The sequence below is a fragment of the Heterocephalus glaber genome, unplaced genomic scaffold (assembly GCF_053883595.1).
Source record: "Heterocephalus glaber isolate CG9 unplaced genomic scaffold, H.glaber_assembly_v1.0 deba00001610, whole genome shotgun sequence".
In the NCBI taxonomy this organism is placed as follows: domain Eukaryota; kingdom Metazoa; phylum Chordata; class Mammalia; order Rodentia; family Bathyergidae; genus Heterocephalus; species Heterocephalus glaber.
The window spans coordinates 13,412,751-13,434,756 of record NW_028258381.1 but is presented as its reverse complement, the minus strand read 5'-3'; the positions used below and the strand labels follow the sequence as shown (position 1 = coordinate 13,434,756).

General features: G+C 58.0%; 1 protein-coding gene across 1 annotated transcript in view; it reads right to left on the bottom strand.

Annotated features, from left to right (window-relative positions):
* The window catches only part of Tns3 (tensin 3), a 151,569-nt gene extending 140,978 nt beyond the window's left edge, over positions 1–10,591 (bottom strand). The window contains exon 1 of the mRNA XM_004839880.4: positions 10,377–10,591. The gene's annotated coding sequence lies outside the window, so the exon portion shown is untranslated. The remainder of the gene's footprint in view (positions 1–10,376) is intronic.
* Positions 10,592–22,006: the final 11,415 nt, after the last annotated feature.

Genomic DNA, 22,006 nt, shown 5'->3' with positions numbered 1-22,006 from the left:
AGCCAGGTGTGGTGGTGGTGGTGCATGCCTGTAATCCCAGCTACTGCAGAGGCTGAGACAGGAGGATTGCAAGTTGAGGGCCATCCCAGACAACTTAGTAAGACCCCATCTCAGAGTTAATGACGTAGTAGCAAATAGTAGTATTAAAATAAAGCAGGAGTTAATTGTCAGCTTGGGGGAAGGAGGTGGAGCCAAGGAGTCTCTGGAAGCCCCACTGAGTGGGTCCTCACGGAAATGCGGGTGAGCTGCAAGCACGTTGGGGCTTTTTGGTTTGGTTTGGCTTGGTACTAGAGATTGAATCCAGGGCCTTTGGGCTGAGCTCCATCCCCAGCCCTTTTTCACTTTTCACTTTGAGTCTGGGCCTCGCTAAGTGACTAAGTTGCCCAGGATGGGGCGGAACTAGTGATCCTCCTTCCTCCGGGCTCTTCCAGCCTCAGTTTCTCCATCACTTGCAGAGCTCAGCATCCCTGGGACACTGCTGCGTGTGTGAACCAGGAGGGGATGTATGGACAAAGGCAGGAAGCAAGGGAGTCTCGGCCCAGGGCCTCATGCGAGGCCAATAGTCCATGCAGCTGCTGCACCATGGGATGCAAACCTCCTACCCAGGGCCTCAGCCCCAAACTCAGGAACTGCACTCGGCACTGGGTCAGCAGCTTCGAGCAGAGCAGCATGCTAGGGACACCAGGCAGGGGGCAATGGGGCTGCTGCACTTGACACTGTCCTGCACATGGCCCAGCAAAGGCCAGTGCGGCTGAAGGGACCGTGCCCTGGGAGCAAGGGCAGAGGGATGGAGAGCAGGCAGTGACATCGCCCCAAACCTGCGGGTCCTCGAGTGTCGTCCCTGACAGAGCACGGCCCAGCGAGGCTCAGCAGAGAGCAGCTGACTCCATCCCAAGCCGGGCGTGCGGGAGGCACCAAGGAGCTTGGCGGGGCAGACAGCCCCAGGGTCCTCTCTGGCCAAGCCCTGTGCTGGGCTGGGTTCAGGGGCTCCACCTTGCATGCCCTGCCTGGGACCGGGGGCAGCCCGGTGTCCTGGCTCTCAATGGGGACACGCAGGGCGTCCTCTCAGGGCTGTGCTGTTCACTTGCCTTCGCTGACACTTGACGGACACCTGCAGCCAGGGAAGTGACACCAGGCCACCGTGGCCAACCTGGGAGAGGTGCCTGTGGCTCTGCAGGAAGTTAGAGGTGTTTGCTGCAAGCAAGGCTCCAAGAAAGAAATGGTGGCCCCGAAACTGCAAAGCCCTAGAAAATGTAGAAGCATCTCTTTCTCTCTCCTTTAGTAAAGACCAGCTTCTGGAATATTCCCTCATTTCTCTCCTTCAGGAAAGACTCTAGATTCTAGAACGCTCCTGGCCGGCATAGAACTGTCTCCCTGTCTGCGGCAACAGGCCTTGCACAGGAGGCGACCTGTGCCCATCCAGCAGATGGGACGGGAGCAGTGCCTTCCCCAAGGACAAAGCTATCACACATCTCTCCCAAAACGATGACCCTGCTGGAGAACCAGAAGCCACCGGCTTGCTCTTGTCCTTGGGGCATCTCCATAGTGGGGAGCAGCAAGACACAGCTGGGCCCCAGGGGTGAGTGGACGGGCAGGGCTGTGAGCCTGAGGGTCAGTGTCCACTCCACGACCATCTGGGGCGGCCACGGGGACCTGGGCCTGTCTGCCCCAGGCTTCCTTTGGGTCCAGTGCTCCTGCAGAATGGGGGTGACACAGACAGGAGAAAAGCAGCAGCCATGACCCAGTTTCACACCGGCCGCCCATGGGTACAAGGCCACAGGCACCCCAGCAGCCCAGTGAGGTCACACGGAGCCAGGACCACTGGCTGGGGCCTCCTGGTCCTGCAGGGCCGTCGCCCTCACTCCACCAGGGCAGCGGGCAGGACATCTGCCTCAGAGCTACTGGCGGCCTCGGAGCTGGAGAGCTCAGCAGAAACAGGCGGCTCACACAAGCCAGAGCCGGGGCGCAGGGCAGTGGGGCCTGTGCTCAGCCAAAGCCAGGGTCAGCTCTTGTCCACCAGCCAGCCCGGCTCCTCCTGGCACGGAGACCGGAAGCCTGGCCGCCCTGGAGCTGTGCCCAGCACCTCAGCGCTGAGCGGAATCCCACAGGCACCTTCAGAGCTGGCAAGTCTTCGCACCATGCTCGGGGATCTAGGAAGTCCTCAGAGCCACTAGGGACACAGCAGGAAACCCAGGGAGCCCCAAGACCGGTCAGCAAGACAGACAGACACATTGGCTGCTAATCCCGAGCTTTGCCAACAGGGAGCAGGACACAACCGCATGCTTGGATACAGTGCAACAGTAGTGAGCCTCTTGTTTTTGCTTTGTTTAGCTTTGTTTTTTGAGACAGGGTGTCACTGCGGAGAACACTTTGAAATAAGATGGCATTGTATAACCCTAAGTGTGCTGTAACCCTAAAGTGTGCTGGGACTTTAAGAGTGCTATAACCTAAGTATGACATAATCATAAGAGTGATGTGTAACCATAAGATATGAAAGTAGAACCTTAAGCGGTATGGAACTGATAAGGGTGTGCCCTGAACTGGACAAGGCGTACCCCCGAACTGGACAGGGTGTGCTCCAAAATGGGCAGGGTGTGCCCCGAAATGGACAGTGTGCTAAGTCTGAACCAATACCACAAACGCCCAGTTAGAATAGTATAAAAGGAGCTGAAGACCCCAAGCAAGTCGACGATCCGTCCACCGACCAGTCAACCAGTCCATCTGTTGATCTGACTACTGACCGAGACATCTGCACACCTGATCCCACTGGAAGGAGCATCACCGCTGACCAGACGAGACCAGAGGACGAGGCAAGTGGAGAGACGGATGGCCTAGCGCCGACTCGACGCCCTTCATCTACGGATCGGACCCTCTGACCCTACGGGAGGAAACGTCGCGCTCCCATAAGGACTTGCGGAGTACAGGTACAGGGACGTGGTAATTGGCAGACTTAATATTGTGTGATAAGTGTATTGAAGTGAATTATGATAATATAAGTGTGTGAACTGCCATCCGAGTCTGAGTCCTCTTTACCCACGGTACCTGCTCACAACAGCCACATAGTTCAAGCTGGCCTCAAACTCTCTGCAGTCCTCCTGCCTCAGCCTCCCAGAGTGCTGAGGTAACAGGTATGCGGCACCACTCTCGGCTTCACTCAAAATTGTCACAGCGGAATCTGGCTGAAATCACAGCCTGCTGGGGGAAGTGAGGAAAGTCCCGGGAGTGGCCCCCGCGGAGCAGTCCAGACCTGGGAACCACCTCTGGCTTCCTGCTCTTCCATGTGGTCTCTTCCTCCCCGGGGCCCCACCAGCGCCAACGAGTCCACCAGATCGCAGGCTCTGGGGGCTCAGTAAACCTCTCTTCTGCTCCAGGTATTCCCTCACAGGAACGCAGACGTAACACACCCACCTCCCCTTCCCCAGGTATGCTCCCCACTCTGCCATGCCGCTCCCAGCACTGCCTCTGCCCAGGCAGCCCACTGTTGGGGCCCTGGAGACCTTGGGTCCTTGGGAACAGGGCAGGGACCGCCCACCCTGCCCCTCCGCTCCACAATTCAGCACGTGAACGAGCCTGCCTACTGCCTGTGGCAGTCAGCATGCTTGCAACTTCCGCCCCAGGCTTTGCCCCTCGCTCTCCCACCAGCTGCCCATTAGCAGCAGGCGGCTGAGATCTGCACTGATGGACCACCAGCAAGGGTGGTCCCGGGCCATGCCTCGGTTTCCCCAGTTTTAAAGCTCAGCAGGCGACATCTGCCCTCCCTCTCTCACCATGTGCAGATCCCCTCTGCAAGCCAGGGACCTCGCCTCCTCCCCACCCTCGGGAGGAAGCCCGGCGGCCCCGCCCCCTTCCCAACTGCAGACACCCGGGACGCCGCGACGGGCTCCCTCCCCCTCTCCCCCAAAGCTCACCCCAGTGCCCAGCTCTGAGAGGGCAGCAGTTCTGGTCCGACGCGTTCCAAGGGGAAAGCAGGGCCCGTCTGTTGACATTCCTGACTTGGAACTGCGGACCTCGCATTCTTGGAGGTAAAAATTAACCCGCGGAGGCCTCGGGCTGCACAGCGCCGCCCGGAGAGCCTCAGCTGAGCACAGCGGCCGCCTCGCCGGCTCAGCTCAGGCCCAGCACCACCTAGCAGCCCCGCGCAGAGCGGACCGGGCCGCCCCGCCAGCAGCGCCCAGGGGACCCCGCGTAATTGTGCTCATAGATCGCAGCGCTGGCTCGCGTTTCCCAGACGGAAACATTTATCTAAATTAAAACCATTCTCCAGAAACAAAATCAGACGCTTTTAATTGAAAATAAAACCAAGCAGCCCGAAGGCTTTTTTTCTTTTAAATGAAAGACATTCTTCCTGCTTTCTCATCCCATTAATCACCCAGTTTACACAGGCTGTCAGGAGGGCTGGGAGGGAGGCCGTCTGTGAGCCGCCTGAGGACAGCGGGTGACACAGTGAGGACCCTGGGCAGTCTCGGCTGCATCTGAACACGTCAGCAACTCCCACAAGCTGGTGGTCACTTCTGGACCCACCCAGGACACGAGGCAGGGACGCACACACCCTACCCGAGTTTACACCCACCACCCAAAGCGAGAGGCAGCCCAAGTGTCCACCAGCTGAAGAATGGATCCACAAAATGTGGCATGTCCATACAAGAGAATAGTATTCAGCCTTGAAAAGGGAGACAGGAGCTGGTGGCCTGTGCCTGGAAACCCCAGCACTGTGGGAGGCTGAGGCAGGATGATCATCCAGAGTCATCAGTGCCACACACACAGGAAGCAGAATGGGGGTCCCTGGGCCTGGGGAGGGGCCTGGAGAGTTCTCATTTCACAGGGACAGAGATGAAATGGGTTCCAGAAATGACACAAGATGAATCTCTAGAGGACCCCAAATGCCAGCCTGAAAATGGTCCAAATGTTAAATTTTACGTTATGCATATTTTACAATAAAAAGTGTTTATGTTCCTTGATCCCAACCCACCAGAAATCTGCCCAAAGATAGCCCTGCAATCACAGGCAGATGCAGACAGAGTGGAAGGCCAGCTGGCCTCACCCGGCCACGCCCTGGCCACAGGGCCCTGGAGACAGATCAGGGCCAGCAAGGAGCTCACCCGGCCTTAAACGTCCACCCAGAGCCAAGGAGGGGTGGTGTGGAGGAGGTGAGGTTGCTGGGGTCGCCTCCTACACACACCTTGAAGCAGGCCCAAGTCCCCTGCTCCTCCGTCAAAGCTGCCCAGCTTGGGTATTCTGTCACAGCTAGGAAAAGCTGACTGATGGGTGACACCGGGACACCGCTGGAGCCTCCTCAGCCTTTTTCTACCTCCTCCAAGTCGGAACTAAGCCCCTGGTACTATTTTGTAGGAAAGCAACCCACCAGCAAATTAGGAAGCAAAGACACAGCTGTCACTCGGAGGCCCTGCTGCCCCTCGCTGCACATGCAGCAGCAGTGCTGGCTCCACCCGCGGGACGAGGGACACGCACACTGCAGACACTCACCGTGACGAGGACCCCTCTCCACCCTGGCCATGCCCAGGGAAGAACCGGACACCCGAAGCCCTGTCCCATGCTTGGGACCCAAGGCGTCAGGCCAGGCCCCCGCCGTCACCCTCCATTCCTGGCCAGAATCCGGCCCCTCCGGGCACAGGATGGCTTCCCAGGGGCGGGTGGGCGGGCAGATGCAGTTCCAGTCCCTGAGGCCACAGGAAGTGGGCAGGACCACATGAGGAGGCTGCAGGGACCCCAGACCTCCCCAGGGACCAAAGCCTTCGTCCTCACCCTGCCCTGGGGACAAAGGGCAGCTTTCCCAGGTTACAGGGACCCGAGGGCACACACTGTGGCACTCCCTCTGTGCCTGGCAGGCACCGGGGAGGACCAGGAGCCTGAGGATGATGAGGCGGACAGGAACGTGGGCCTTTGTTCTGGAAGGAATGCACACAGACCAGGCGGGCTGGCTCCCGGCCCAGCTTGGCCCCAGGCTGCCCAAGCCACCAGATGTGCCCTGGGCCAATTATGATGCAGCCCACGGGAGCGAAATGCTGCACCCACAGCTGTGCCCGGAGGTCTGGGAGCTTGGATTCCAGATCCCTCGGTGGGGTGGGCGGGCGGGTGGGAATCAGTGCCTTGAGCCCGGGCTGGACGGGGCGCCTGCAAGAGGAAAAGGGGCCCTGCCCGTGGACTCCAGAACGTTGCTCTCACTCCTGCCCCCTGCCTCCTGGTGTGTTCAAAACAGCAAATGCTGGCTCCGGCTCTCAGGGTGACTACAGAATCCACACCCAAGAGGCACCAGGTCACAGGGCGCAAGGACAAGGAGGTGACAGCCTCTGAGCCACCTGGAAGCGTCCCCGGGGCCAGGGGAGTGGCCTGGCTGGGCGAGTGCAGTAATCACAGCCAGACCAACCTCCTCCAAGCTTCCTGGTGCAGGTCAGGTGTGGTGGTGCAGGCCTGCAACTCCGGCATGGTGGGAGGTTGAAGCAGGAGGGTTTCAAGTTGAGCCCACCCCGGCAACTCAGTGACCCAGCAAGACCCTGTCTCAAACTAAAATTAAAACTAAAAGGGGCTGGTAGTACTGTTCCGTGCATAGGCTCTAGGTCCACCCTCCAGTACTGCAAAACAAAACAAAAGCCTTCCTGGGTGCCACTTGGGCGAGCACCATCGGGATGTCCAGCCTCCTCCTGCAACATCTTAGGAACATCAGGGAGGATGAGAATGCGATTATCTCTCCCCAAAGAAGAGGAAGCGGAAGAACCGGCAGGACCTCAGCTCTGCTAGAATTAGAGCGAGCGAGGAAGGAAGAGGAGAGGTGAAGGCCGGCAGCCGGGGCCTGCAGGAAGCAGCTGTGCTGGAGCCGGGCTGAGGGACTATGTGTCTCCAGTCACCAGGTGCCCCTCGGCCTGGCGCGGGGCCGGGGATCGGAGCGGAACCGAAGCCTGACCCAGGCCACGGGCAGTACCCCTGCTCTCGGGAGCCTCAGTGCCCTTTCCAGACAAGGGGCCCAACCAGGCTGGGTCTCCCTGCCAGCCACAGGGGACAGGGACAGGGACCCCCAGGCTGCCTCTCCAAAGAGCTCCTCTGGGCCAGCCACAGGAGAAGCCTCCAGATCGGCTTACTCGGGACCAGGCACATTAATGCCCGATATTAACACTACGCTGCGCCTCCCAAGTCCTGGCTAACAGAGGCCCCCATCCTGGCACAGCATAATGCTTTTGAAGAGTGTACCGACCTCCCAGAATTGTCCCCTCTGCCAGACGCGGGCACCCTGGGAGGCTGAGACAGGAAGATCACACGTTTAGGCCCAACCTGGATAACTTGGGAGACACGGACTCAAAATGAAAAATTAAGAAGGGGCTGGGGAAGCAGCTCGGTGAGGTCTTGGGTTTAATCCCCAGCCGTGCAGAAATAAAGACAGAGCCGGGCCCCAACATGCTCCATCCTTGCTCCAAGTGACGGCACTGTCACTGGTCAACAACCCCCTCTGGAGTCCGGGCCACCAGCTGAGGGCCAGGGTCCGATGAGGCCAGGGCTGGCACATAGTGGGGGCCTGGAGGCTCCCCACAAACAAGAGAGCAGGGCATGGAGGACGGGGCGGGGGTCTCAGATCAGCCCAGGGCCATGCTACAGCCTCGGTGCCATACAGAAAACCCAGGACACACACAGGTCCTCTCTTCCTGCATTAACAAGAAACAGACGTCCAGAACCTCACTGCACCCACCCTGAGCTGCCCCCAAAGTACTGCTCATGGGAACCGGCCGGGATGAGGACAGGAAGGAGAAGGAATCAGAGTGCGACAGCTCCCAGGGGAGCAATTTGTATCATCTCCGGGGAAGTTTTGTTTCTCTGGTTGTGCAAGGGAACAAATTCAGGTCCCCCGTTCATGCTAGGCAATGTCTACTCCCCTATTCCACCCCCAACCCTCAGCATTTTAAATCTAGTACACAGAGCCAGGTGTGGTGGTACAGGCCTGTCATCCCAACACTCTGGGAGGCTGAGGCAGGAGGATCACCAAGTTAGAGCCCAGCCTGGACAATTTAGGGAAACCCCATCTCAAAATAAGAAGGGCCAGGCCCTGGGTTCAACTGCCAGTATCGCAAAAATGAAACAGTTACATGGAGTACGCACCCGTGCATTTGGATCAGATCAGAGGACAAATGCAGATCCCATGTGGAGACAGGAAGATGCGGACAGTTCCCTCCTCCCTCTGCCCTGACCACGCCAGTTACAAGAAACAACTGTGTGGATTGTTTTCAGCGCTCTTCATTAACCAAATGCCTCCTTAACCAACTAACCAGCTCCCCTGACAACTGCAGAACAGTGGCGGCCACAGAGGACTCTGAACCAACAGCCGGCTCTGCACTCTGCCGCTCACGGACTGCAGGGTCCAGGCAGCCGATGCCCATGCCCAGGGCTTACCGGGATCCTTCGGAAGGGGTCAGGGTTCCCGGCATCCTCCACCTCCTGGACAACTTCAGCCCAGACCCCGCCCCACCACCCCAGCTCCCAGGGTGTGGTGCAGACCCACCAGACACCCCCCTGAAACACGAGTCTCCTCCGGGAGATGTTCATGTTCCAGGGTCCCGTAAGGACCTCCGAAGCCCTGGGGTGCAACAGAGAACGTCAGGTAGCAGAGGTCTCTAAGCACCTGGGGGTGGCAGAGACTGAAGGTCGCTGGGCGCCTCCCACGCACATTCAGCCACCAGACTTGGTGTGTGGTGGAGGACGCCTGTAGTACCAGCACTCAGGAGGCTGAGGCAGGAAGATCGAACACGAGTTCAAGGCCAGCCTGGGCTACATAGTGAGACCCTGTCTCAAAAAAACGAAACAAAGCATTCAGCATCAGGAGAGCCAGAGGCTTCCCCCAGTCATCAAGGCACTTTGGACATCCGCACTGCACCTTCCTGGCCCAGAGAATAGGTCCATGAGTGCAGAGTGGGGCAGATGGCCCAGGAGCCCAGAAGTCCAGGCTGACCCCAGCCCTCCAGCTCTGGGCTCCCATCTGCAAGCAGCTCCATTTCAGAACTGGAGGTGTGCTGGAGTGACACTTTGTAAAAAGCCAATTTGCACTGGGGAGCATGTAGTGCCCGGAAGCTACTATTTTTCTATCTGCTTGGTGGTTTTTAAAGAAATCACTCAACTGCCACTGATAGCTTCGGCAGCGGCAGCCTGAGGCTGAGGAACTGCTGTTCAGACTCAAAGGAGAATCCAACTGTCAGGCGTGGGCTGTGGGCATCCCGGCCTGGGGTCAGAGCCCAGTGCTCTGGGGTTCCGAGCTCTGTTCATCCCCTTGAACATCTGTAAAATGGTGCTATTATTTGAGTGAAATAAATACATGCATGCACTTAGCACGTGCAAACAATGGGCACTCCGTTGCCCTTCTGTCACCCAGGGGTCACTGAGACTTTGAGGTCCCCAGGCCCCACTGGGCTCTGGGCCCCGTGGTCCTCCCCACCCTCCAGCTGCAGTGGCTCCCCACCCCCTCCTGGCCTTCAAGCCCTCTGCACAAAAAAGTCTTTCTCAACACTTGTTGGTTGATTTGCAAATACAACTTTCCCAGGCCCCAGAAAGGGAAGCACCAAACCCCAAGGACGGCACCCCGCATTTCAAAGGAAAGAAACAAGGCACTTTTTTAAAGCATTAATAAGCACAGACTAAAAGCCCAGGAAGGACTCTGCAAGTCATGTGATATTTCTGCATTCATGCTTTTTTTTTTTGGCACCGGGGATCGAACTGGGGCCCTTGCACTTGCAAGGCAGGGGGTGGAACCACTGAACTAAATCCCCGGCCATGCATTCATGCTATTTAAGAATCTATGTTACGGGCCCTCTGTGACCATGCTTTCAAGCAGGGAAAAAACTGGGGAGACTCAGACCGTCTCAGAGGACACAGGGTGCTGGGGAGCACGCTCCTCAGTGGCTGCCGGCCTCACCCCGGAAGGCGCTTTTTGATCCCCTCTGCAGAGTCCCTGGCACCTGCTGGCACCGGGGGGGTCAGTGCCGGGGGCGTGGGGCCCTCCCCAGGCCGACCAGGTGGCCCGGGACCCCCGACGCACGTGCCACAGGTGTCCGGCCGCGCCGCCCTCCGCAGCCCGCTCCTGGGGAGGCAGGGAGGGTGCCGAGACCCGGCCTCCGGGCCCCGGAGCGCAAGGAGCGGGCGCCTGGAAGCCGAGGTCCCTAGCTGGGCGCTGCGCGGCAACCCCGAGAAGTCCCGCCCGGCTCGTGGCGCCCGGCCGATGTGTCCCGGGCGGGGTCCCGGGCCGCGGCCGCGTAGCGCGCTCAGCCCCGGCCGCCGAGCAGTGCCCGGCTGCGCCCCGACCCGGGCTCTGCACCCTGCGCCTCCGGCCCGACCCCGGCCCTGGCCCAGGGACAAAGCGCGGGCCCGGCCCGGGCGGTTCCTACCTGGCGAGCGGCGCGGTCCGGCGGGGCGATGGCCGCGGAGAGGCGGCGCGGCCTGGCTCCCCCAGGCCCCCTCGAGGCGGCGCGGGCAATCGCGCGGCCCGGCTCCCCCTCTGCCTGCTGGGCGATGCGGCGCGCGTCCAGGCGGGTGCGCTCTGGGCCCTGCCCTCCCCCGAAGGGCCGGATAGGGCTCGGGAGGCGCCGGGGGCGGTGGAAAGGCCCTGGGGAGGCCCGCGGATCACGCTCGCCCTGCCCAGAGCGAGGCCTACCCCGCCCTTTGGTACAGCACAGCCCAGACTGGTCTGCGGGCCCCAGGCGGCACTGAACCGGGGAAGCCCCTGCAAGGAGAGGCCCAAGGTAGACCTCAGGTCACAGGACTTCTTAGGATGGGCCCGGACAAGGAGGCAGAGTCAGGCAGGCGGGGCCACGGGAGAAAGATGGTCCCCTAGTCCAGGATGGGGACCTGGGCCTGTAATCCCTGCAATCGGAAGGCTGAGGCAGGAGGATTACCATGAATGCAAGATCAGCCTGTGCTACACATCGAGACCCTGTCTCAAAGAAAAGAAAGTGCCCAGCGAAGGGTCAGAAGACCCCAGGCCTGTAGGCTGGCCGTCCCCAAGATGCAGCTGGCCAGACTCAGCCTCTCAGCCCTAGTTTCCCCATTTGTGAAATCTGGGGAACGAAGGTTTCAGTGTAGTGTGCTGTTCTGAGGAACTCAGAAGCGCTGCTCCCCAGGGGTCACGGACGTTTCAGCAGTGTGGCTTCCAGCGGCCACTGCAGCCCCTGCACCTGGGAGACAGCCCAGCAAGATCCCTTGCCAGCCCCACCACCGCCTGGGGCAGCGCAGAGGCGAGGCCCAACTGTCTGGGATTGGGACAAAGACCCCTAACCCTCCTCCAGACCCTGCAGGGACACAAGAAGAACCCAGCTTTCAGGGATGATGAAGAGGCAAACAAGAAGTCATCCTCGGTAGCCGTGTAATCCCAGCACCTGGGAGGCTGAGGCAGGAGGATCGACGCAAGTTCAAAACCAGCCTGGACTACAAAGTTAAGTTCAAGGTCAGCCTGGACCAACTATATAGCAAGGCCCTGTCTCAAAAAACCAAAAATAAGATACCTAAAAATGAAATAAAACAAGAAGTCGTCCATGTCAGGCTGTTTTACAGGCAGGTGTCAGAAATGCCGGGTCCAAGGTCAGCAGACTAGGGAGGGGACTCAGAAGGGGACACACAGCTTGGGGCCGGGCCATTCCAGGCTTGCTCTCGGAGCCATGAACAGGCCCTGGAGCTCCTGCTGGTGAGGTTTCTCCTCCTCTGGAGGATGCCGGGAGCCAGGCCTTCCTGGGCCCTGAGCCCCTGGCCAGTTCCTGCCTTGAGCCCGGGAAGCCCTGTGCTGACGCAGGGGCTGCTGGGAAAGAAGCCATGCCAGGGCAGGGCAAGGTATCAACCACGTGACCTGGAAACCAGGCGGGCGGGAAGCGTTGCCGTGCTCTGGAGCTGTTATCCCCGTGGACCTACCCAGGGTCACCCGAGGCCGGGGCTGGCAGGACAAGGCCCGAGACAATCGGCCTCCCCTCCCCCCTCCCTGGACTCCACCTGCCCACGTCCCAGCTGGCTGGCGGGCCTCAGGAATTTATTTTTTTCAGTGCCAGACATGAAACCCAGGTCCTTCACCCTAAGCTATGTCCTTGGCCCCTTTTTTACTTTTCATCTTGAGACACGATCTGGCAAAGTCACTAGGTTGCCCAGGCTGGGCTCAATCTTGAGATTCTCCCGCCTCAGCTTCCCAGAGTGCTGGAGATATGGGCTTTAGCCACCTCTCCCGGCTGCCCACAGGAGTCTGGGCTTGATAGGATGTGTGTGGGCCGGAGCTGAGGTTACCTCTGGGGAGCTCTGGGGCACTCACGCAGCGCCTGTCCTTACATTCCCTGTTGGAGTCCCCGAAACTGGGGCGCACAGGGCACCCCAGCCACACCTGGGTCCCGCCCCTCCCCAGCTGGTCTCCACAGCACCGTCTCGGGTCTAAGGCCCCCCACTTTACAGGCACAACTCTGAGTTTCCAGGAACTTAAACAAAAACAGGGCACAGGCAATTATCTGAAAAAGAGATCATGCATTTTTCCATCCTTAGCCTCCAAAAACGTCTCACCCTCGAAAACAAGTGTCAAACCAATTTAGCTGAAGAAAAAAATCCCGGCCTCCAAGAGCGGCCCCTCCTGCCAACCCCCAGCCCCCAGCCCCCAGCCGCTGCCCGCTCCCTCAGACTGTGCCCCCCTCCGGCCCTGCCCTGCCTCGCCCCGGTGTGGGTTTGGGGGCTTCCAGAGAGGACCCTGGGAAATTTCTCGGCTCCATCTTGTTACACAGGTTTGCTCCCCCTTTGCAAAGTCTGATAGCATCAGCAGCTTGGACACTACTTACTCCTTATTTCCTTTCACTGGAAGTTACTATTTTCCGAAGCCGGGCTTGGTGGCACACGCCTGTCATCCCAGCACTCGTGAGGCTGAGGCAGGAGGACCACTGGCAGACTCCATGCATCACCTTGGTGGGGCTGAGCGTGGCCCAGATCTCACATCCAGGCATCTGGGAAGGCCTATCGGATGGGAGGCAGAGAGAAGCTGGTGTTGCCTTTGCCTGCAGTGGCAGGGCCCAGTCCATCCAGGGAGGGCTCGTTTTCCCCCACGCTGGACACTGTCCTGCTCCTGGACCTGTGCTGACCCAGGATGAACAGCCCGGCCGTCCTGGTCCCACTCTGTCCCCACAGGTGGTGGGGCCAGTGGCCCTGACCATGTGAGCACCCCGTGGATCCGCCTGCTCCTCCCCCTGTCGCGCTGTAGGCCCCGTGCAGACGCATACCATCAGCTGCAGCCCCGCGGCCCACACAGTGGGCTCTGAAACCTGTGAATTCCATGCCAGTGGCACAGTGGACAGGTGCCAGGCCCACCTGGAGCTGCATGGAGATCTTAGGCCCTTGGTGGCTGGTGGAGCCGGGCTGAGGAGGCCCCGGCCCTTGGGCACAGCCCGGAGCAGCAGCCCCTGCCTGGGCACTTGTGGTTCCACTTTCCTTACTTTCTGCATTTGAACGACTCCGACTGAGAGCCGGGCACTCGGCCCATCTCCATCACACTCCCTGGGTGGCGAACCCCAGGGTCCCACTGCAGGGCAAAGCCAGCTCAGCCGCCCTGCTCCTCCTCCTTGAGGTGCCCTCCAGGAGGGGCTGCTTCATTAGGGGCTCCCCAGCCTCACCCTGCGAGCCCCTCCAGGTGTAGCTGCCTCAGCTCGGCTGTCACCTGCTCGGCCCCGCACACTCCCCCTCCTGCCTCTCATGCTCAGTCCTTCAGAGTAAACCACAGACCACTGCGGTCAGTGAAAATCATTTGGCCACAAACCCACATCCCCGGCCCTTTTTTAGTTTTTATCTGAGACAGGGCCTCGATAAGCTGCCCAGGCTGGCCTCCAGGGTTTGACCTTCCTGCCTCAGCCTTCGGAGCGCCGGGATGACAGACCTGTGTCACCAGGGTGGGGAGAGTCTTCAGTCAGAGGAAGTGGGGTTGCTCAGCTCTCTGGGCCCCTGACCTCCTCAGGGCAGCTTCTCCTGACTTCTCCCCAAGCCCAGACCTGTCAGTGATGAGGGGCCCCCAGGCCTCAGGAGACCCAGCCAGTGCGGCCACGGAGCCCGTGGCCCTGTGGTGGCTGCCCCAGCCTCAGGCACCAGCCTGGCACTGCTTTGGGTCCTGAGATCCAGGACCTTCCGGGCCCAGGCAGGGGCAGGGGCAGCGCACCTGTGGGCACCTTCGTCCCGAGGCTGCGGGGTGTGGGCCAGCTCAATCTTAGCCTCCCCCCACTGGCCACAGCCCTGGGAGGAAGCCATGGTGGCCCGGAAGACAAGCAGACCCAGTGAGCCCGCCAAGCTGGGCACCCTGGCATGCACCAGTCAGGGAAGCACTTGGAAGCTGAGGCAGGAGGATTGCTGTGAGTTCAAGACTCTACGTACAGATCTCAAGGCCAGCCTGACCTATGTGTAGTTAGTAAGGTCAGGTCTCAGCTCAAAATCTAAATGATAGATAACTGCATCAGCGCCGACAACCTGCAGCATTCACTGAGTGCCGGCCCTTGGGAGGCCATCCTGCCCTCCTCGACCCCCAGGTGTGTGGCCCTCACTGTGAGCCCAAGGCCACCCAGGTCTATGGAGGGAAAGCGAACGCAGAGCGGTGTCCCCGCCAGTGAGCCTGCCTGCACTCCTCAAAGACCTTCGCCTCCCCCACTCCTCCCAAAGCCAAAGAAAAAGAAGCAAGACAAACCGGTCCTGGCTCAGGCGGCTTCGGAGGCAGCAGCAGCCCTCTGGGGTGGGAGGGTTAAATACCAGGAGTCAGGGAATGTATGCACCCTGGAAAGTTGGGGCAGCCACAGCCGCACTGACCAGGGGTCGCCTCCCCCTGCGCCCCCGCCCCACCCTGCACTGTCTCGGTGGACCTCTGAGCCAAAGGACCAAACATGGCGACCCCCAAGGGTGCCGGGCAGCTCCCGGGAAACCCCGCGCCCCGAAGCAGACTCACATTGCTGCACATTAATTATCACTGGGGATTCAGCCCAGGGGCCCTGGCCCCCGTTGCTTTTCATTTTTGAGAGTTTTGCTAAGTCACTAAGTTGCCCAGGGCTGGGGAGGATCTTGAGATCCTCCTGCTTCAGCCTCCCAGAGATGCTTGGATTATGGGCAGGCACCGCCAATGTCCGCTGGGGTTCCTGACTGTATTAGTTTGATCAACTAAGAAGTCCCATATTTCAGGTATGAACTGTAGGTGAGAAAACAGCCCTGAGAGGTGACCTGCCAGAGGGGGCTCCAATTCCTTGTCCAGGGCCAGCAGCTGCCCCAGCCCTGGGCTGTGCTTTACAACAGCAGCTCCCCACTTAGAAGTGCCAGGGCCGCACTCCGAGCAGCCCCTCAGCACAGGAAACCCTGCGGCCTGGGTGGGGCCAGAGGAGAAGCAGGAGAGAAAGGTGAAGGTGGGACGGTGACCAGTGGGTGGGGCTCGGGCTGACTTCCCCTCGGCAAGGGCAGGTGATGGCCAGGGTTCCTCCTTGCAGTTTCTCTGTATCCCAGACTAGTGGTGCATGCTTGTAATCCCAGCACACAGGAGGCTGAGGCAGGAGGGTCATGGGGTATTTACACACGATGGAGGACTATGCTGCCATAAAAAAGGATAAACCTGAGCCATGTGTAGGACAATGGATGCGAAGACCTTGAGACCGTGATGTTAAGTGAAACAAATCAGAACACAAGCTTAAATATCACATGGTTTTTCTTATATGAGAGACCCAAAAGACAGATAAAGAGCAAAATAAAAGGAGGACAATTGGAAGTAGAAAGATCTTTCTCAAATAGGAAAAGGGTCAAGAAATGGAGGGAAAGGAGGCAAAGTCAATGGAAAAAGGACTAAGATGCGTTGTGTGCTTCTTAGGAAGGACTGTGATCATTACTCACTAAAAACATGTTCTGGTGAAATAAATACCTAAAGAAATGAGGGTCATGAGTTCGAAGCCATCCTGGGTTGCATTGTGAGACAGAGAAAGAAAGAAAGAAAGAAAGAAAGAAAGAAAGAAACAAAGAAAGAAACAAAGAAAGAAACAAAGAAAGAAAGAGGGAGGGAGGGAGGGAAAGAAAGAAAGAAAGAAGAGGAGAGAAGAAGAGAAGAGAAAAGAAAAGAAAAGAAAAGAAAAAGTAGGAAAGAGAAAAAGAGCCAGGTGTGGTGCCGCACCCAGGAGGCTGAGGCAGGAGAATCATCTTGAGTTTGAGACCAGCCTGGGCTACATAGCACGACCCTGTCTCAAAAAAAGAGCTGTAGTTCAGTGGGATCACCTGAGTTCCAGTTCCATAAACAAAACAAAGCAAATAACAGAAACCAAAAAACCCTACAACACGGATTTGCTGTGAAATGTACTTCCTAAGCCCCCTCAGGTTTCGGATTTCTTTTAGAATAGCTTTTTCCCAAGTGGAGAATTACTGGCAAAAAACTTTTTACTTGTGAAAACCTGGAAAAACCCTTTAGGAGATGGAGTCTTTTCTTTTTCTTTTTTTTGGTACCGGGATTGAACTTAGGACCTTGTGCTTAGAAGTGGGCGCAGTGCCCCTGAGCTCCATGCCCCCCCAAGACATGGAGTCCCTCTCCTCACAGGTCTGCTGTCCCTGTCACTGTCCTGCAGACAGCCCCATGCCTGCCGCCTCTGCTGCCTTCGAGGCTGGGCACCCAGGTGAGAATGTGGGCAATGCTGAATGAAATCCACTTCCTCCTGCCTGGCTGCCTCCTCCCTCTGCCCCTGTCTCCCTCCCTCCTTTCCTTCCTCCCTTCCCTACTGGGAATTGAGCCCAGGGCCTTTGCACTGAGCTACATCTCTAGACCTTTTATATTTTTTATTTTGAGACAGGGTCTCCCTAAGTTGCACAGGCTGGGCTCAAACTTTTGATCCTCCTGCATCAGCCTCTCAGAGTGCTGGGGTCACAGGCTTATAACAGCAAGCCTCCCCTCCCACCCCCTCCCATTCTTTTCCCTCCCTCCCCCGCTCCCTCCCAGCCTCTCCTTTTCTCTCTTTATCTCTCAGTCCAAACACACCCAGCTCAGCGATGAACACACAAGGACGGCATCACGCCTGTAACTCTCTGCAGAGCTGCGCAGGTGTCAGCCCAAGACCCTTCGGATCTCTCTCAAGCTTGGCGGGTTTCAACTCCACCTGGTTCTTCCTGGATGGAGTCTGGAGACGCCCGAAGCCTGCCTTGCTCTTCACCCTCTGGGGAGGGAAGGGCAGCCACTCTGGGCCATGGAGGGGCCAGGCTGAGCCCCTGCCCTGACAGCCAGTGCATCTGGGTCCCAGGGGCTTCTGGGAAGGCATTGCTGCCCAGGGGCTGAGTCCCCAACAGCTCTGAAGGCCATGGTCTCAACGGTCAGTTTAGAGCCGAGGCTGCCTTAAGCTTTTCACTTTGTGGGCTGGGGATTTAGCTCAGTGGTTCTGCCGCCTGCCTTGCAAGCGCAAGGTCCCGAGTTCAATCCCCCATACACACACAAAAAGCTTTTCATTTTGCTGGGCTCGGTGGTCCACACCAGTCTTCTGACCCCCTGAGAGACTGAGGCAGGAGAGTCACAAGTTTGAGCCCAGCCCAAGCAACTTAGCAAGATGCTCTTTCAAAAGAAAAAATTATCTATCCATCTATCTATCTATCATCTATCATCTATCTATCAAAATAAAAAGGCCTGTGCGTGTAGCTCAGTGCTAAGGCAGTGGTTCAATCCCCAGTACTATTTAAAAAGAGAAAAAGAAGTTGTTTGTGTTTTGTGGTTGTCCGAGAAGAGCACGCAACCCATGAAAACCCAAATATGAAGGAATGCAGTCGTTTCCCTGACTCCTCCCAAATTCCCAGTCTGTTTCCCCTAGCCTTTGGGTGCCCCTGGAGTCCTTCTAGAGCTGAGTGTGCACATTCAGCATCTGGGTGTGTGTGTGCGCGTGTGCACACGGGGCATGGGTGTAGACGTCTGTCCTCTCTCAGCATTTTCGCCAGTTCCAGCCATGTGGGTGTACGGCCCGAGGCGGGGGTCAGATTTCTCCTCTCCCTGTGCATCTCACTCTGTGATTTTGTTTATTTACTTATTTGCAGCACTGGTGATTGAACCCAGGGCCTTTGCACTGAGCTACCTCCCCAGCCCTTTTTTGGTTTTTAATTTCGAGAGACTCTTGTCATATCACTAAGTTCTCCAGGCTGGGCTTGAACTTGTTTTGAGACAAGCTCTCGCTGTGTAGCCCAGGCTGGCTTCCAACTCATGGCAATCCTCCTGCCTCAGCCTCCCAGAGTGCAGGCATCACAGATATGTGCCACCACACCCGGCTTCCTTAGCTGTTTCCAACCTGAACCTCCGCCTGGTCCCAGCAGCATCTGCTGTCACTGAGGCACCTGCAGGATGGAGGGTGGTCCCTGAGGTCATGCAGAGCTGGGAGGAAGAGAGAAGCCATGCAGGGCCCGGCCACACCTGTCAGGGGCAAAGGTCTCTCAGAGGAGCAGAGGCTGCGCTCAGGAAGACGGCATGTTTCTTCCGCACAGGAGAAGGTGTCCAGAGTCAGGCATGTCACAGACACTGGCCCTGTGTGTCCCATGAGTCCTTCCCTGCCCGCTGGGCTTGGGTGTTCGCTTGGCTGGCCCCACAGTGAGGCTCCCTGGGACGTCCCCTGGCCCTGCTCCTCCCTGCGGCACAGGCTCAGCAGTCTGGAAGCAGGAAAACATGCAGACAGCCCATGCATCCCAGCGCCAGCCAGGGCAGGCGCCACATGCAGGACAGAGGCGAGCACCTGCCACTCATGCATATTCATGAGGGGGTGGAACCTCAGCCTCCAACCCTGGTGTCCTGCACCTGGAAGCAGTGCAGTGTCACCGAACATCCTGGACTGCAGAAGGTTTGAGCTCCCCAACACCATTGCCAACAGTTGACACAGCCAGCTGCTGGTCACTGCTGCTGCTGGCCACCACTGTCCAGTGCCAGCTTGTGCTGGACACCATAGGTTGATTCCACCTGGTGCTGTGTCTCTGCTGCTGGTCCTGACCCTTCAGGGCTAACAGCTCTGAGTGCTTATTTGCCCTGCCTCGATACCCAGGATAGAACCCTAAGCAGACTGGCACACAGGACGAGCCTCCTAGACTATACCCTGGGAGCCTAGAAGTGCTACTTAGGTACCAGCTACAGCCCTGTTTCAGTGAGGGTGAAGGCTGAAGCCAGGGAATCTTCAGGAAGGCCCCTGTGAATGCTGGATATGCAAATAAGAGATCCAGGTCCCTCCCTTCCTGATCTCAGCCACTCCCAGTGCCCTCTCCATTCTCAAAAAGGCCACAGTAAGGAGGGAAATGGCGAGTGGGGTGGGGCTCACAAGGCCTGGATGGTTGTACTCATGTTGGCGTGGAGAATGTCGGTTTGATAACCAGGGCAGATCCTGAAGCAAACTGTCCCAGTCCACTGGGGTGCAGGGGGAGCAAAGGGAGGGGCATGAGCTGCTGGCCAAGTCACAAGGCACCTGCAGGGCTGAGGCATGAATGCTTGCACAGGGAGCTGTGTTGTCTGAGCCCAGCCACGAGTGACACCCTGCCTGTTGCTAGTCACATGCTCCAGGGGAGAGGGACACTGCCCAACCGCCCTTTGTCCTTTGGAGAAGCCAGCTGGGAGCCACAGAGACAGTGTCCATCTGTGGCAGAAACATTGCTCTGGGCAGTTAGGTGCCAGCCCAGCCTACTCACTGTGTCAGGGAGCCACTGAAGCACTCCCTGGGAGAATTAGCAGAGAGGCTGAGACCCTGGCAAGATGTGCACTTTGGAAAGCCCAAGACCTCAGAGCTGCCAGTAAACCCAGGGGGAGCTCAGTGAGGGAGTTGGACACACCCCACTGTCCCTCAGTCTGGGGACCTGGGGTGGTGGCTTGTTCTCCTGCAACTGTGAACTCTGTGTTAATAACTGACACAATGAAGGACACCAGGAAAATGAAGTGCTAGGTATGGAAAGAAGGGGTAGTCCAGCACCGAGTCTGACTTAGTTGCTTTCTTGTTGCTCACACAAAATACCAACATCCACAACTCTAAGGAGAGATGTTTATTTCAGCTCAGTTTGTAGAAATTTCAGTCCATAGTTGGCTGGCTCCAAGGCAGGGCAGCATTGCAGAGAAGAAACAGTTCATGGCAGGGCAAGCAGGAAGCAGCAAGACTTCCTCCTTCTTTCCCTTTTTTTTTTTTTTTTTGGTACTGGGGATTGAACTTGGGTCCTTGTGCTTGCACAGCAGGCAGCAAAACCACTGAGCTAAATCCCCGGCCCACTTCTTTCCCTTTTTATCCTACCCAAGCTGCAAGTCTATTGGTTGGTGCCACCCACATCCAACCTGGGCCTTCCCTCCTCAGTAGGTCCATCATTCAGATACAGAACTGTGCCAAACCAACCAGTGGACAACCCAGTGTTACACACTAGGTGTTCAGGGGGACACCTAGATTCCTAGTGAACCACAACAGTCCAAGCCCCTCCCCCAGAAACGGGCAGGCGTGTGTGTTTGTGAGTCTGTGTGTGTGTGCATACACAGGTGTATGTTCTGAGCATGTGTGAATGTTGTGTGTGTGCATGTGTGAGCTGTTGAGTGTGTGTGAGTGCTGGCTCACACTGGTCATCTGGAGTCATGCTGGCCCAGCTCGAGGCCTGCACCTCCCCTCCTTCTAAGGCCCCCAGATGGGAGAGCCCCCCTCCAGCTGCACCCTGAGCACCCCGTGGAATCCGGCCATCCATCAGGACCTCAGGGATACAACCAGTCCTCTTTACTTTGGCTGCCTCTCTCTCTTTCCTTCTCTCTCTGTATTTTTTTTTTTTTTTTTGAGACTTGCAGCCATCCTCCTGCCTCAGCCTTCCTAGTCCTGGGATGACAGGTGTGTGCCACCACATCAAGTAGCAGCAAAAAAAAAAATGTGGTATGGGACAAGCTGGAGACCCCACTTCTCTCAACAGCTACCACCTGAATTCAGCCTGGCCTTTCAAGTAAAAGAAGACATTTTCCAGTGGGTTCTGCAGGACAGGAGGTGGCAGGGCCTCTGGACCCTTCCGTGTGCAGAGCCAGGCCAGGAGGCCAGGTGTGCAGGCTCCCGGGTGTCCTGCTGACTGCAGGAGGTGGCCCTGTGAGTGACCTGCAAGGCCTCATCCCCCTCAGGACTCTGCCCTTGACTCTGCTTCCTGGACACTGCACTGTGAGCAGCTGCCCTCTGCCCAACCAGTGTTGAGTCCCAGTGGCTAGAAAAGTGGCAAAGAAAGTACAAATGCAGACTTCCCCATGGCACCCCTCAATTGCACCAGGCTGGGGGCCCCACACTCCTGACTGGCCTGAGCTGAGTGACAAACACTCCGGGTCGGCTCTGCACCAAGGGACTCTGAAGAAGGGTGTCACCATGTGATGTCTTCCACAGAGCAGGAAAGGGGCTCCAGGGAATGTGGTCGGGCTGGGGGCTCTGTCCTCTCCTCCGTGCTGCCCATGCAGATCGCCTTTACCAGCTGGCGGCTTCAAAACAAGGTGTCCATGTCTTCGTTCAAGACCTTGCTGGTGTGTGTGGGATTCCAGGTTTGTGCTGTTTGTGGTGGAAGTGAGTCCGTCACACCTCAGGTCTCAGCAGATTCCCATGGCAATTTACCAGGTGAGGCTAGGGGTTGTGCATGGTTAGTCCTTGCTTCAGCAGCAAGTGCCAGGCACGCACTCTGTCGTTAGCTCTGTGCAGGACAAAACCAGAGCCGCCATGTTGTCCTGCCCAGAAGCAGCTCCTGGCCAGACCCCACTCCTGACTTCCTTTCCAGAGACAGCTGCTACTTGGGGCCTTCTCCACCTTGTGAGCAAGAACCCCTGGAGCCTGTCCTTTGCTTGCTTCCAAGCGAAGCTGCTCCTTATCTCCTCCCTTACCCGGGTTGGCCAGGGCCCTGGGAAACACTGGGGAGGGAGACGGAGGCGGAGAGGACACCCTGCCCCACCGCCTTCCACTGGGCTATTTTAGTCCCCAAACTGTGTCCGCCCTACCGAAGCTCTGTGATTAGAGGGTCCCCAACGGCTCCATCCGGCCCTCTGGACCACAATACCACAGGGGTGTTGACTGAC